This window comes from Bos taurus, chromosome 10, assembly GCF_002263795.3.
Source record: "Bos taurus isolate L1 Dominette 01449 registration number 42190680 breed Hereford chromosome 10, ARS-UCD2.0, whole genome shotgun sequence".
Taxonomy (NCBI): Eukaryota; Metazoa; Chordata; class Mammalia; order Artiodactyla; family Bovidae; genus Bos; species Bos taurus.
The window spans coordinates 38,065,038-38,078,292 of NC_037337.1; the positions used below are offsets into that span (position 1 = coordinate 38,065,038).

Below are 13,255 nucleotides of genomic sequence, written 5' to 3' on the forward strand. Positions count from 1 at the left end.
GTCTTCTTATTCATAACAAGCTCCTTTCTACCATAACTGGGTTTATGTTACTAAGGTGACTTTCGGAAAGCACCAAAGGATGGAGGCCGCTCATCAGAGGAATCAACCATATGATGAGAGGGTTGGAACTTTCAGTCCCATACTTGTGTCCTCCAGGGGAAGGAAGGCAGCTGGAGGTTGAATAAATTACCAAGGGTCAGGGAACTCTGCTCAACAGTATATAACAATCTAAAGGGAGAAAGAATTTCAAAAAGAATAGATACATGTACATGTATTACTGAATCACTGCTGTACAACACACTGTTGATCAAACTATACTCCAAAATAAACTAAAAAGTTAAAAAACAAAAACAAAAAAAATTTTTAAATGACCAGTGGTCAATGATTTAATAAATCATACCTATGTAATGAAACCTCCATAAAAACCCAAAGTATAGGGTTCAGAGACCTTCTGGGTTGGTTAGTATGTGGAGGTGCTCAGAGAATGGTGCCTTAGAGAGGGCAGGAAAGCTCCACACCCTCTCCTCATACCTTGTTATATGCAGTTCTTCTATCTGGCTGCTTAAGTTATACCCTTTGTAATGAAATGGTAATCTAGTGGAAAACTGGTTTCCCACAACCTGGGAGCCACTCCAGCAAGTTAATCAAACTCAAGGAGGGAGTCATGGGACCCTCATAACTTACAGCCATTCAGTCAGAAATACACATGACAGCTAGGACTTGCTCTGAAGTGGAGGGCAGTCTCCTGGAAATAAGTCATTAACCTGTGGAAATTGATACTACTTATCTCTGGGTAGATGGTGTCAGAACTGAGTTGAATTTTAGGAACTCAGCTGGTGTCAGAGAATTGCTTGGTGGTATGGAGGAAAAAAAACATGTTGGAATTGTGGGTGAAGATCCCTTAAATAGTATCTAAAAACTGTTAAAGAATAAACTTTTATTTGTAATAATATTTACTATCAGATTCACATGATCTTTTTGTCTAAGTCTCAAAGAAAAAAATAATAAATGTAGAAAAGAAAACTAAAAGTTAAAATGAATTGGGAAAGGCCTAGTTATAAAACCTGGGAATTTTTATTTTGGCCTGTTTTTCTTGGCATAAACTATCTGTGTTACAGCTCAGACTTTTCCCAAATTGTCAGAGGTAGAGGCTTCAGAAAACAAAGGATGAAAGGGAAATGGACTGAAACCCTACACATGTAAGAATGAAAGAGGCAGACTTTGGACCCCTTTCCTGACTCTGGACCCTGAGGTTCTCATAGGTCCCACAAAGTGAGACGCTTCTTTCCTGAAAAGTGGAGTCCCTGGTCGTGGGGTCAGCATCTGCCTTGCTGCGTGAGTACTCAGACTGCTACTGCTCAGTGTTGTGCTGGTACTGGGTGGTGACAGGGACGGCTCTAAACAGTTTTTATTGCCAGATGTCCTTTTATTATGGAATTCCTTACATTTATTATAGTATTGAATGTTTTAGAAATGTAGCATTTATGCCATTGGGCCTCAAGTAAGAAATAGCTCGTTACTATGATGATGATACTGGAAACCTGCAGGAAGGATGCAGGGCACAGAACAAAGGAAACAGGAGGAGAGCTAAAAGCGCTGAAGCACTGAAGGCACCCTACTGAGAACAAATGGTCAGATGATTAGAGCTCTGCAGATACCTTAAAGAGCAAAACATTTCAAATGCAGCAGAATAATTTTCTAATTCAGGACTATGGTTGTTCCAAATGCTAAACTTCAACAGATTGGGATGGGATAAACAGGACAGGTCAAGGACTTTTCCAATCAGAACAGGAGCTCATTGTGCTCCTGTTTCTTTTTCCTGTTTCCTTTTTCTCAAACTGAAAAGGAAGCAGAACAAAATCTGAAGAAACCTTCCAGATGATTCTGACACTTCCCTCTAGGAAGGTATGATCTGTATCTCTCCATTGAGAATTACTGGAATCTAGTATACATCTGCCTGGAGAAGGCAATGGCACCCCACTCCAGTACTTGAATCTAGTATACATCTGCCTGGAGAAGGCTATGGCACCCCACTCCAGTACTCTTGCCTGGAAAATCCCATGGGCGGAGGAGCCTGGTGGGCTGCAGTCCATGGGGTCGCTAAGAGTTGGACACGACTGAGCGACTTCACTTTCACTTTTCACTTTCATGCATTGGAGAAGGAAATGGCAACCCACTCCAGTGTTCTTGCCTGGAGAATCCCAGGGATGGGGGATCCTAGTGGGCTGCCGTCTATGGGGTCGCACAGAGTCGGACACGACTGAAGCGACTTAGCAGCAGCAGCAGAAGTATACATCTGACTCCTTTACTTCTTTTATTTAATAATATATTCTTAGAAAATACAAACTTATCTACAGAGTCCAGGTTTCTCAAATTAGGGTAATGTGTACCCTCAGGGGATGCACCCATATACCAGAGAGTTTAAAAGTCATTTGATAAATGTGGCACAGTTTCCTAGAGAATTTTACTCAGAGGTAAGACACTTAATATATTTTATAATACAATGAACACAGGAAGTTAGAAAGCAAAATTCATAGGAACCTTTAGGATAAATCAGAATGCAGAGAAGTTGTGGACTCATGGCTGACATTTTAAGACTGGTCCCAGACCTCTTGAGAACATGCTTATACTTTGCTGCAATAGGAGAAATCGGTAAAACAGTGTGAGAAACTCTGGAAGCATTAACATCACTGGAAAGCTGAATCTTCCTTGAATGGAAGTAGGGACAGGAGGGAGGTTGGGGGAAGGAGACTGGGGTGGGGGGTGTGGAGAAAAGAAGAGGGAGGGCCTGAGCAAGGTCTAGATAGACAACAGTGCAGTGTTATTTTTTATGTGGTTACCATTGTTGATTATTTGTGTCAACTGTCTATTCAGGTGCACTTACAAATAAGAGGTAGTTGTTTCTCTTAATCCTAATTCTAATGGGATATACAATACAATGTTTTTTCTAAAGCAAATTATTCAAGACACAAAGTACATAAAAATCAAGTACTACGTCTGAGCAATTAGATTCTGATTAATTTTGATTTTCTACTTTTCTGTAATTTCCAAACTTCTTTTATGACATGTATTGCTTTCAATAACAAGAAAAAATTGAACAGAAATGCATTATCTAAAATAAGTTAATTGTATACATAAGCAGGTGTAGTCCACAAAAATGCATGGCGCAGCTCCTGCCACATGGAATACCTTATTCTTCATGGTGATCAGTCATCTGACAAAGACATAGTACCTGAGGGAGCATTATGTCCCCTCTCCTTATCCTTAGCACAAGTGAATCGACAGCTTTTCATATTTACCTCCACATGAAACCCCAGTTTGCCCTTTCAAAGAAAATGCAGATAAAGTCCAATTACTGTAAAAACAAGAACTATTTACAATGTGATATTGGGGACTGAGAAGTCTGATTCCTGAATAATCAGTTAATAAATGGTAAATTAATGGATCAATAAAGCACTTAACCAGTAGAGCACAATGGCAATGCTGTCTTGGCTGTTTCAAAGATAGATTACAGCAAAAGAAAGTGCCTCACTTCAGTGATAAGTAGATGCAATAGAGGAAAAGAAAGGTTCTACATTTCTCTCTTCCAGGAATTTTTTAGCAGCATTGGTAGAGGAAAACAAAACAAAACAAAACAAACTGCATCCTTTGGAGAAAAGAACCGAAAAAAGAAGAGAGATCAAATAAAGAGAATGAGTTGAAGAAGCTGCAGAGTTTTAGGCTGTTTTCATCACTTATAAGATACTAGAACAACTCAGGAGTGCCCCCTGGTTGGCTGCCCCAGGGCAGCTGACACAGCATGAGGCAGCCTCAGCCACTGTGCTGCCTGTTACCAAGGTCATTTTTCAGGTGCTCATCAGCCCACGAGGTAGACTGGCAATGTCTAAGCTTTAAGATGTCTCCTAAAATGCCCAATGAAAAAGATAAGCAACATTTCCTTTTTGCCTTAACAGGACAAAGCAGCATAAGAAATTCTCTTATTAATATTAATAACATAGAAGTAATGCTGAGTAGAATACAAGAATGAAAAGTAAGATAATTGTAAGCAAATGCAGTGTCCCTGGGGGACATATAAAACCTCTTCAGGTTAACATGATGCTTTACAATTCATAAAACAGTCTCACAATTATCTCATTTATATCCTAACAACACTGTGGGGTAGGTATTTTCACCATTTCACAGGCGAAAAAGAAAACAGGCTTAGGAAAGCCATACAAATGGTGTGTAGCAAAGCTCCAGCTGAAACAGATCTTTTAAACTCAGTGTCATTTCTACCACGTAAGAGTTACAGCCGGTCAGCAGGCTGTACTCTGCAAACCTGCAAACCCTGTAATTGCCATGCCTCAAGACTGAAGAGAGCCAAGAGACAGTGACAGAGATATCAGTGGTTTACTGGATAGGATATCTTACACATCCGCAGCAAAATGGTCCTGGAGCAACACCTCGCAGTGCCTGGCAGACAGCAGGCAGACCACGGCAGCAATCGTCGCTCCTAGGGGGTGAAGGAGGCTACCACTTGCAGGGGAAACTGACATCAGATTGGTTCAGCAGTTACCAGGGAAACCAGCAACTGGGGCAAATCCCTCAGAGCCCTCAGATTTACAACCATCACAAGGGCTGATGGCTCTCTTTAATAAACAAGGAAGCAGAATCATTCTTGGCTAAGGACTAGAACAATCACTAGCTGGGGCAGGGGGCAAGGATGTTCCTGTGAGAAGGGTATAGGTGGGAAGCAAGAACTGGTTGAACAGGGGATGTGCAGAGAGCAAGAGAAGAGCCATGTTAAGTGGTGTGACCATACAACAGGCAAGGCAAAAACAGTATAAAATTGAAATTATCCTTGAAAGCTTCTTAAGATGCCCACAAAGTATAGGACAGTAGTTGTACTAGATGCAAAATAGCTCGTTTTTCCCTCAGCATTGGGAGAGACTTCTATTTCTTCAGATGAATGTGAATGAAGCTACCTACATTTAGGGGCTATACTGTACCCCCAAACTACTTTTCTTTTAAACATAAGAATCACACTCAGTACAGCCTGATTGCTGTTGATGAGTGACAGCGTGAGGCAACAGCAGATTCACAAGGGCTCTGCACCCTCACCCTCAGGACAGGGCATGGCTGGCTGAGCCAAAGCACAGGCAGAATCACAGACACCATTAAACTGCTCCATCTCCTGAATGTGCAGCTGAATTTAAGTGAGTCTAGTAAATATGGGTATTCTGTGACTCTATTGTATTCTATAGTTACATCAAATACCCATTCATTGGCTCAGACATACGCTGAATGCCTAAGATGCTGGGTGCTAGGAATGCAAGAATGAACAAAGCAGTCTTGTCTCCAGAGTGTCTGCATTTAACAGAAGCAATAATCAGATTAAGCAGAGTTTGTTCAATTTGGCAAACTTTCACTAAATGACTGTCACTGTGCTAATTTCTTGAGAAAACTGAGCTAAATGTGCAAGGTCCTGGCTCTAATGGAGTTTATCTAGAAAGGCGACACAACAAAGTACTGTTCTCAGAGTTTAGCATAAGAAATCGTTCCTGTCTGAAAGCAATCAGAGGAGACTGTTGCATCTGAGTCGGGCCTTCAACTTCATAAGACAAGCAAGCAGCATTATAAAACACAGGCATTCCAGGCAGGACAAGCTGGAAGAAGGGCCAGGAGTCCCATCTGACTGCACTGAGGGGTCCAATAAAGCTGATACACATTAAGTACAACCGAGAATGAAGGAGATAATTAGAAGAGGGAAAGCAGGAATTCATCCACTTCTATCTCCACTGCTTATACCCAAGTCAAGACCATCATGGTTCCCTTGCCTCCTGCCCAGGAAGGCGCCACCTCCCAGCCTCTCTTGCAATTAGAACTGAGCCAATGTGATGTAGTTCTGGTAACAGGGTACCAGCCAAAGTGCTCAGATCACTTCCAGGTCTGTTCTTAAACCCCCAAACCATTATCTATACTTGCTCTTCCCTTTCCTGATGACTGTAAAGGCCATGGATTAAAGATAGCAGAGTTAAAATATGGGTGGAGCCTGGTTGTTCAAGGTACCACTAGAGTTGCCCAAGAGAAAGGCCCAACTTAACTACACTGTTTTGTGAGCAAAGACAAAAAAAAACCTGTGGTGTTAAAACACTGATTTTTAAAATATTTCTTTCCAAAGTACAGCTCAGTCTCTCTCAATGCCTTCCTAAGTAGTCTCTAACTCTCTGCCTCATTTGAACACACACAACTACAAAAGCAATCCTCTTCAAACACATACTGGATCACCATGTTCCTGTTTGTTAGACTTGCAGGGCTTCCTGTTGCACCAGAATAAACTGAAATGCCCAACAAGACTGGCAAGGCCCTGTATCACCTGGCTTCTGCCCTCCTTTGCAACCTCATCTCAAACTACTCTCTCCCCTCATTTACCACACTCTATATGCACATGTTCTTCCTCTTGCTTATAACCTTCTTCCTCCTGTTTTTGCTCTCCATGTGGCCATTATAGTCCCATTTTTTAGGGCTCAGCTCACGTGGGCAGCCTAAGAGAGAACGAGTGAGAAACCTTCCAACACCTTATTTTATGGGACGTTCCCCCTTGTTACTCTCTAGATCAGCCTCTTGTTTGTTTCAAAAGCAGCCCATCTGTACCTTCTAAAAATTTAACTCTGTTGTTATTAGAGTCAGGGGAGCCTAAAACACCTCTAAGTCCCCCAAAGCAAGAGGCAAGCCTGCTGAATTTTGATGGAAGCACTGTATAAATAGTCCTGTTCCTAAACCTGGAAAGTATATCAAGATTAAGGACACCTGGATGGCTTCCTCGCTCATGTCTTTTAATGTTAGCAATCCTCTGGCAGTGTATGAAATGGCTCATCGATACATTTTACTTTCAGGCTTACCAATGATGTGTATATTTATGGGTTTCATTAGTCTTCTCAATTTGCTCATTGATGTGGAGGAATTCAAGATAGATAAAACTGCCCCAGGCAACTCTCAGAAATAGCTCTCTCAAAACACTTTAAAAGGATTTATTTAAATCATAAGATGGCAACAGCAAGACTGAATATTTTTATCACTATCTACATTTCTGAAAAAGTTCACCCAGCACTTTTTAAAAAAACTTAGAATTTGAAATATAAATTCATAGGAAATCATAAAAACAGTACAAAGAATTTCCCTTTACCTAGTTTGCCTTAATGGTAATATCTTAAATAACTAGAGTACAATGTCTAAAACAGGAGAATAACATTGTTACAATCCAGAGAGTTTATCGAATTTCACCAGTTTTAGCTGTACTTACCTGAAGAGCTGACTCATTTGAAAAGACCCTGACGCTGGGAAAGATTGAGGGCAGGAGGAAAAGGGGACAACAGAGGAGGAGATGGTTGAATGGCATCACCCACTCAATGGACATGGGTTTGGGTGAACGCCGGGAGTTGGTGATGGACAGGGAGGCCCGTCATGCTGTGGTTCATGGGGTTGAAAAGAGTCAGACACAACTGAGCGACTGAACTGAACTAAACTGTGTGATTTTATGGTTCTATACAATTTTATCACCAGAGGAGATTCTTGGCCTAGCACTTGTCTCTTATAGTTGCTATACTTTCGAAAGCTAATAAAAACAATCCACAAGTTCTGTATCTGAGGATTTAACCAACCAAATTAAATATATTAAAAAAAATCCAGAAAGTTCCCAAAAGCAAAACTTAAATTTACCAGCAACTAGTTTCAAGCATTTATATTGCACTGGAATGGGTGAATTTAACTCAGATGACCATTATATCTACTACTGTGGGCAAGAATCCCTTAGAAGAAATGGATTAGCCATCATGGTCAACAAGAGAGTCCGAAATGCAGTACTTGGATGCAATCTCAAAAACAACAGAATTATCTCTGTTCGTTTCCAAGGTAAACCATTCATTATAACAGTAATCCAAGCCTATGCCCCAACCAGTAATGCTGAAGAAGCTGAAGTTGAACGGTTCTATGAAGACTTACGAGACCTTTTAGAACTAACACCCCAAAAAGATGTCCTTTTCATTATAGGGGACTGGAATGCCAAAGTAGGAAGTCAAGAAACACCTGGGGTTAACAGGCAAATTTGGCCTTGGAATACGGAATGAAGCAGGGCAAAGACTAATAGAGTTTTGCCAAGAGAACACAATGGTCATAGCAAACACCCTCTTCCAACAACACAAGAGAAGACTCTACACATGGACATCACCAGATGGTCAACACCAAAATCAGACTGATTATATTCTTTGCAGCCAAAGATGGAGAAGCTCTATACAGCCAGCAAAAACAAGACTGGGAACTGACTGTGGCTCAGATCATGAACTCCTCATTGCCAAATTCAGACTAAAATTGAAGAAAGTAGGGAAAACCACTAGACCATTCAGGTATGACCTAAATCAAATCCCTTATGATTATACAGTGGAAGCAAGAAATAGATTTAAGGGCCTAGATCTGATAGATAGAGTGCCTGATGAACTATGGACTGAGGTTTGTGACATTGTACAGGAGATAGGGATCAAGACCATCCCCATGGAAAAGAAACGCAAAAAAGGAAAATGGCTGTCTGGGGAGACCTTACAAATAGCTGTGAAAAGAAGAGAAGCGAAAGGCAAAGGAGAAAAGGAAAGATATAAGCATCTGAATGCAGAGTTCCAAAGAATAGCAAGGAGAGATAAGAAAGCCCTCCTCAGCGTGCAAAGAAATAGAGGAAAACAACAGAATGGGAAAGACTAGAGATCTCTTCAAGAAAATTAGAGATACCAAGGGAACATTTCATGAAAAGGTGGGCTTGATAAAGGACAGAAATGGTATGGACCTAACAGAAGTAGAAGATATTAAGAAGTGGTGGCAAGAATACACAGAAGAACTGTACAAAAAAGATCTTCACGACGCAGATAATCACGATGGTGTGATCACTCACCTAGAACCAGACATCCTGGAATCGGAAGTCAAGTGGGCCTTAGCATCACACGAACAAAGCTAGTGGAGGTGATGGAATTCCAGTTGAGCTCTTTCAAATCCTGAAAGATGATGCTGTGAAAGTGCTACACTCAATATGCCAGCAAATTTGGAAAACTCAGCAGTGGCCACAGGACTGGAAAAGGTCAGTTTTCATCCCAATCCCAAAGAAAGGCAATGCCAAAGAATGCTCAAACTACCGCACAATTGCACTCATCTCACACACTAGTAAGGAATGCTCAAAATTCTCCAAGCCAGGCTTCAGCAATATGTGAACCATGAACTTCCAGATGTTCAAGCTGGTTTTAGAAAAGGCAGAGGAACCAGAGATCAAATTGCCAACATCTGCTGGCTCATCGAAAAAGCAAGAGAGTTCCAGAAAAACATCTATTTCTGCTTTATTGACTATGCCAAAGCCTCTGACTGTGTGGATCACAATCAACTGTGGAAAATTCTGAAAGAGATGGGAATACCAGACCACCTGACCTGCCTCTTGAGAAACCTATATGCAGGTCAGGAAGCAACTGTTAGAACTGGACATGGAACAACAGACTGGTTCCAAATAGGAAAAGGAGTACGTCAAGTCTGTATATTGTCACCCTGCTTATTTAACTTCTATGCAGAGTACATCATGAGAAACGCTGGGCTGGAAGAAGCTGGAATCAAGATTGCCGGGAGAAATACCAATAACCTCAGATATGCAGATGACACCACCCTTATGGCAGAAAGTGAAGAGGAACTCAAAAGCCTCTTGATGAAAGTGAAAGAGGAGAGTGAAAAAGTTGGCTTAAAGCTCAACATTCAGAAAACTAAGATCATGGCATCTGGTCCCATCACTTCATGGGAAATAGATGGGGCAACAGTGGAAGACTTTATTTTTTGGGGCTCTAAGATTACTGCAGATGGTGATTGCAGTCATGAAATTAAATGACACTTACTCCTTGGAAGGAAAGTTATGACCACCCTAGATAACATTAAACAGCAGAGATATTACTTTGCCAACAAAGGTCCGTCTAGTCAAGGCTATGGTTTTTCCAGTGGTCATGTATGGATTTGAGAGTTGGACTGTGAAGAAAGCTGAGTGCCGAAGAATTGATGCTTTTGAACTGTGGTGTTGGAGAAGACTCTTGAGAGTCCCTTGGACTGCAAGGAGATCCAACCAGTCCATTTTGGAGGAGATCAGTCCTGGGTGTTCACTGGAAGGACTGATGCTGAAGCTGAAACTCCAGTACTTTGGCTACCTCATGCGAAGAGCTGACTCATTGGAAAAGACTTTGATGCTGGGAGGGACTGGGGACAGGAGGAGAAGGGGGTGAAAGAGGATGAGATGGCTGGATGGCATCACCAACTTGATGGACATGAGTTTGAGTGAACTCTGGGAGTTGGTGATGGACAGGGAGGCCTGGTGTGCTGCGATTCATGGGGTCGCAAAGAGTCGGACATGACTGAGCAACTGAACTGAACTGAACTGAGGTTTTACAAGCAATCTAGAGATGAGTTAAAGTATATGACAGGATGTGCGAAAGTTATATACAAGTATTATGCTGTTTTATATGAGGGAGTTGAGGACCAGTAATCCCCGAGGGCCTGGAACCTATCCCCTGCCGATATCAAGGGTTGACCGTACTCATAGTAAGATACATTTACTCTAATTTAACTACAATTTTAACATCTTCACCTTCAGTTTAACAGACAGAAAACAGGATTTATGTATTCATGAGAGCTGATTTTTCTTACATTTCTTGAGCAGGAGATTATTAGGCAAAGTACGATTCAATTTTCTTAGCATTTGTTGAAAATTTAGGTGCCAGGCACAGTGTCAGGAGAGTATGGGATAATAAAAACAAAGTAAGACATAGCTGTACCTCCAGGATTTAAAAGCCAGTAGGGACGTACTAAGTAAAGTTTGGATGTAATTTCCCCAAACACCATAGTGCTTTCCAAAAGCGAATGTCAGCCTTTATTGAAACCGAGACGTGCATAAGATTCCCAGTAGACAGCATCAACTCTCTTGGTCTGCACGTGCTACAAGGGCGAGCACCACTGGTTACTGGTAGGGTGCTGACAACATGCAACTTGTTAAGATAATGATATTCTCTGGCAAGAAAGTATGATTTTTAAGAATTCACAAACCACAGACATTCACAGTAAAAGTGGCTTTGGAAAACAACATCATTTAACACCTTGATTATGAAATATATTCCCTTTGGTCCTGTCTCAGAACATACAAAGTTGGAGACATATTGTTTATCTGACCTCTGATATAGCTAGGGAAGCAGTCACACTAAGTACTGGCATGGTTTTGGATTGCTGCTGGAGAAGGTTTGTTGCTGTTTTTAACTACACTGGTTGTTCAGTAAGGAATTTAAAATTTTGAAAGAACAGTAATTAAACTCAAATTCAGGAATGAAGTCCAAATTATAATATTAACCATTAGACACCATTAATTCACAAGAACATTCAAAGTAGAGTAATTTTTCTGAAAATGAAGACTGCAGCAGGGTATTGTGAGGAAAGCAGGAATCAGAAAGTGCAAAGGTCAGATCTTTCTGGACCTGGTATCACACTGATACTAGTCATCAGAACATCTTTTAGTCACCAACACCTTTTCCCCAATTATCCTTCTCCCATCTACCTGCCCTCTGCTCCTACTCACTGCTTACGGAAGATCAAAGAGCAAAGAAGAATCAGAAAATGTTATGAAAATGTTATGTCTGCTCTCTCTTTTCTAAAATAGGGAAATTACTATATTTTCTATTGTTATCAGGCGACAGAATAACAGAGAAGCCTCTAAAAGAATGTCCAAATGAAAAACCAGAGAACAATATTTTGTAAATTTAAATTGTAGGTCTAAGTTTCAAACTTTAGCTGGTGAACATTATAGTCTTCTTTGGAATGTAGGCATAACTAAGCAGAGAATGTAATTAAAAACTTTTTTTGCTGTGGAACTAATACATCAAACTGTCAATAAAAAAATTATTACCACCCAAGATGAGAAAGCTGGAACAATTCCTGGCTCCTCCTGATTCTAGTCTTACAAGTAAAACTTCATTATTTCATTGCAAGTAATGTGAACGCTACACATTTAAAAAAATCCATATATAAAATATAAATATGAGAACATATTCCAAAGTGACTCATATACAATGTAGTTTTGCCATTTGTTAGCCTATATGTTATAACCCAAATAGCCACATAGAAAAGAACAACACAGGCTCACCTACTTAAGATCTCTAAGGACTCAAGACTGTATGTTGCCTCTCTGCTTTATATTCTATTTATATATTATACAAAAACTGCATTTTTCACAAAGAAATATTTATTATATGCAAATAAGTTCACTGTGCAGTAGACAGTCTTTTAGTCTTCGACACTGACAACACTTTAGAATATGAAACTTCCACTAGGGCTTCTCTGGTATCTCAGCAGTAAAGAATCCACGTGCCGATGCAGGAGACATGGGTTCAATCCCTGGTCAGGGAAGATACCACATGCTGCAGTGCAACAAAGTCCATACACCACCACTATTATCACCACTCTGTGATCTAGAGCCTGTGAACTGAAACCTTTGAGCCCGTGTGCTGCAACTACTGAAGCTCGTGAGCCCTAGAGCCACCGCTCTGCAACAAGAGAAACCACTGCAATGAGAAGCCTGCGCACAGCAACTAGAGAGCAGCCCCTGCTCACTACAATAAGAGAAAGCCCATGCAGCAACAAAGACTCAGCACAGCCAAAAATAAGTAATTTTTTAAAACTTAAATTAACAGGCAGTAAACCCCATGTGTTGTCCTTTGTAGATAAAACTTATACACTGATATTATTATTAATCAATGTGTGCCTTGAATTTATGTTTTCAGTAGTAGTGATTATCTTGCATTAAGCTCTGACCAAGTTTCCCTTGAGAGCAACAGAATCTTCTGAAATTTAGCTGGTTGGGGTTTGATATGCAATTTATGGTAAGCCTAGTCACCCCTAATAGGCCTCACTAACTGATGCTCTTAGGAAATGTTTCACTGACCACAGACAAAATGGAGCCAGTAATCTTTACTGACTACTCTCCCATAGCATGTTAACACATGATATGTAACCCTCAAGCCCTCAACAGATATATTCCTGATCTGGACATTTCCTTCTGGTCAACAAATTAGATATAGGATTTACATAATCTGAACTATCAGCAATTCAAAACTACCAAAAGAATCACAGCAGGAGCAGTTAGAATGCTACATGATAAACAAATCTAAAACTCTTAATGACGTATGTTCATCCAGAAGGGAGAAAACACACACATGTGCAGACA

General features: G+C 40.7%; 1 protein-coding gene across 11 annotated transcripts in view; it reads right to left on the minus strand.

Annotated features, from left to right (window-relative positions):
- TTBK2 (tau tubulin kinase 2) overlaps positions 1-13,255 on the minus strand; it is a 135,026-nt gene that overhangs the window by 31,688 nt on the left and 90,083 nt on the right. The gene's annotated exons all lie outside the window — the stretch shown is intronic.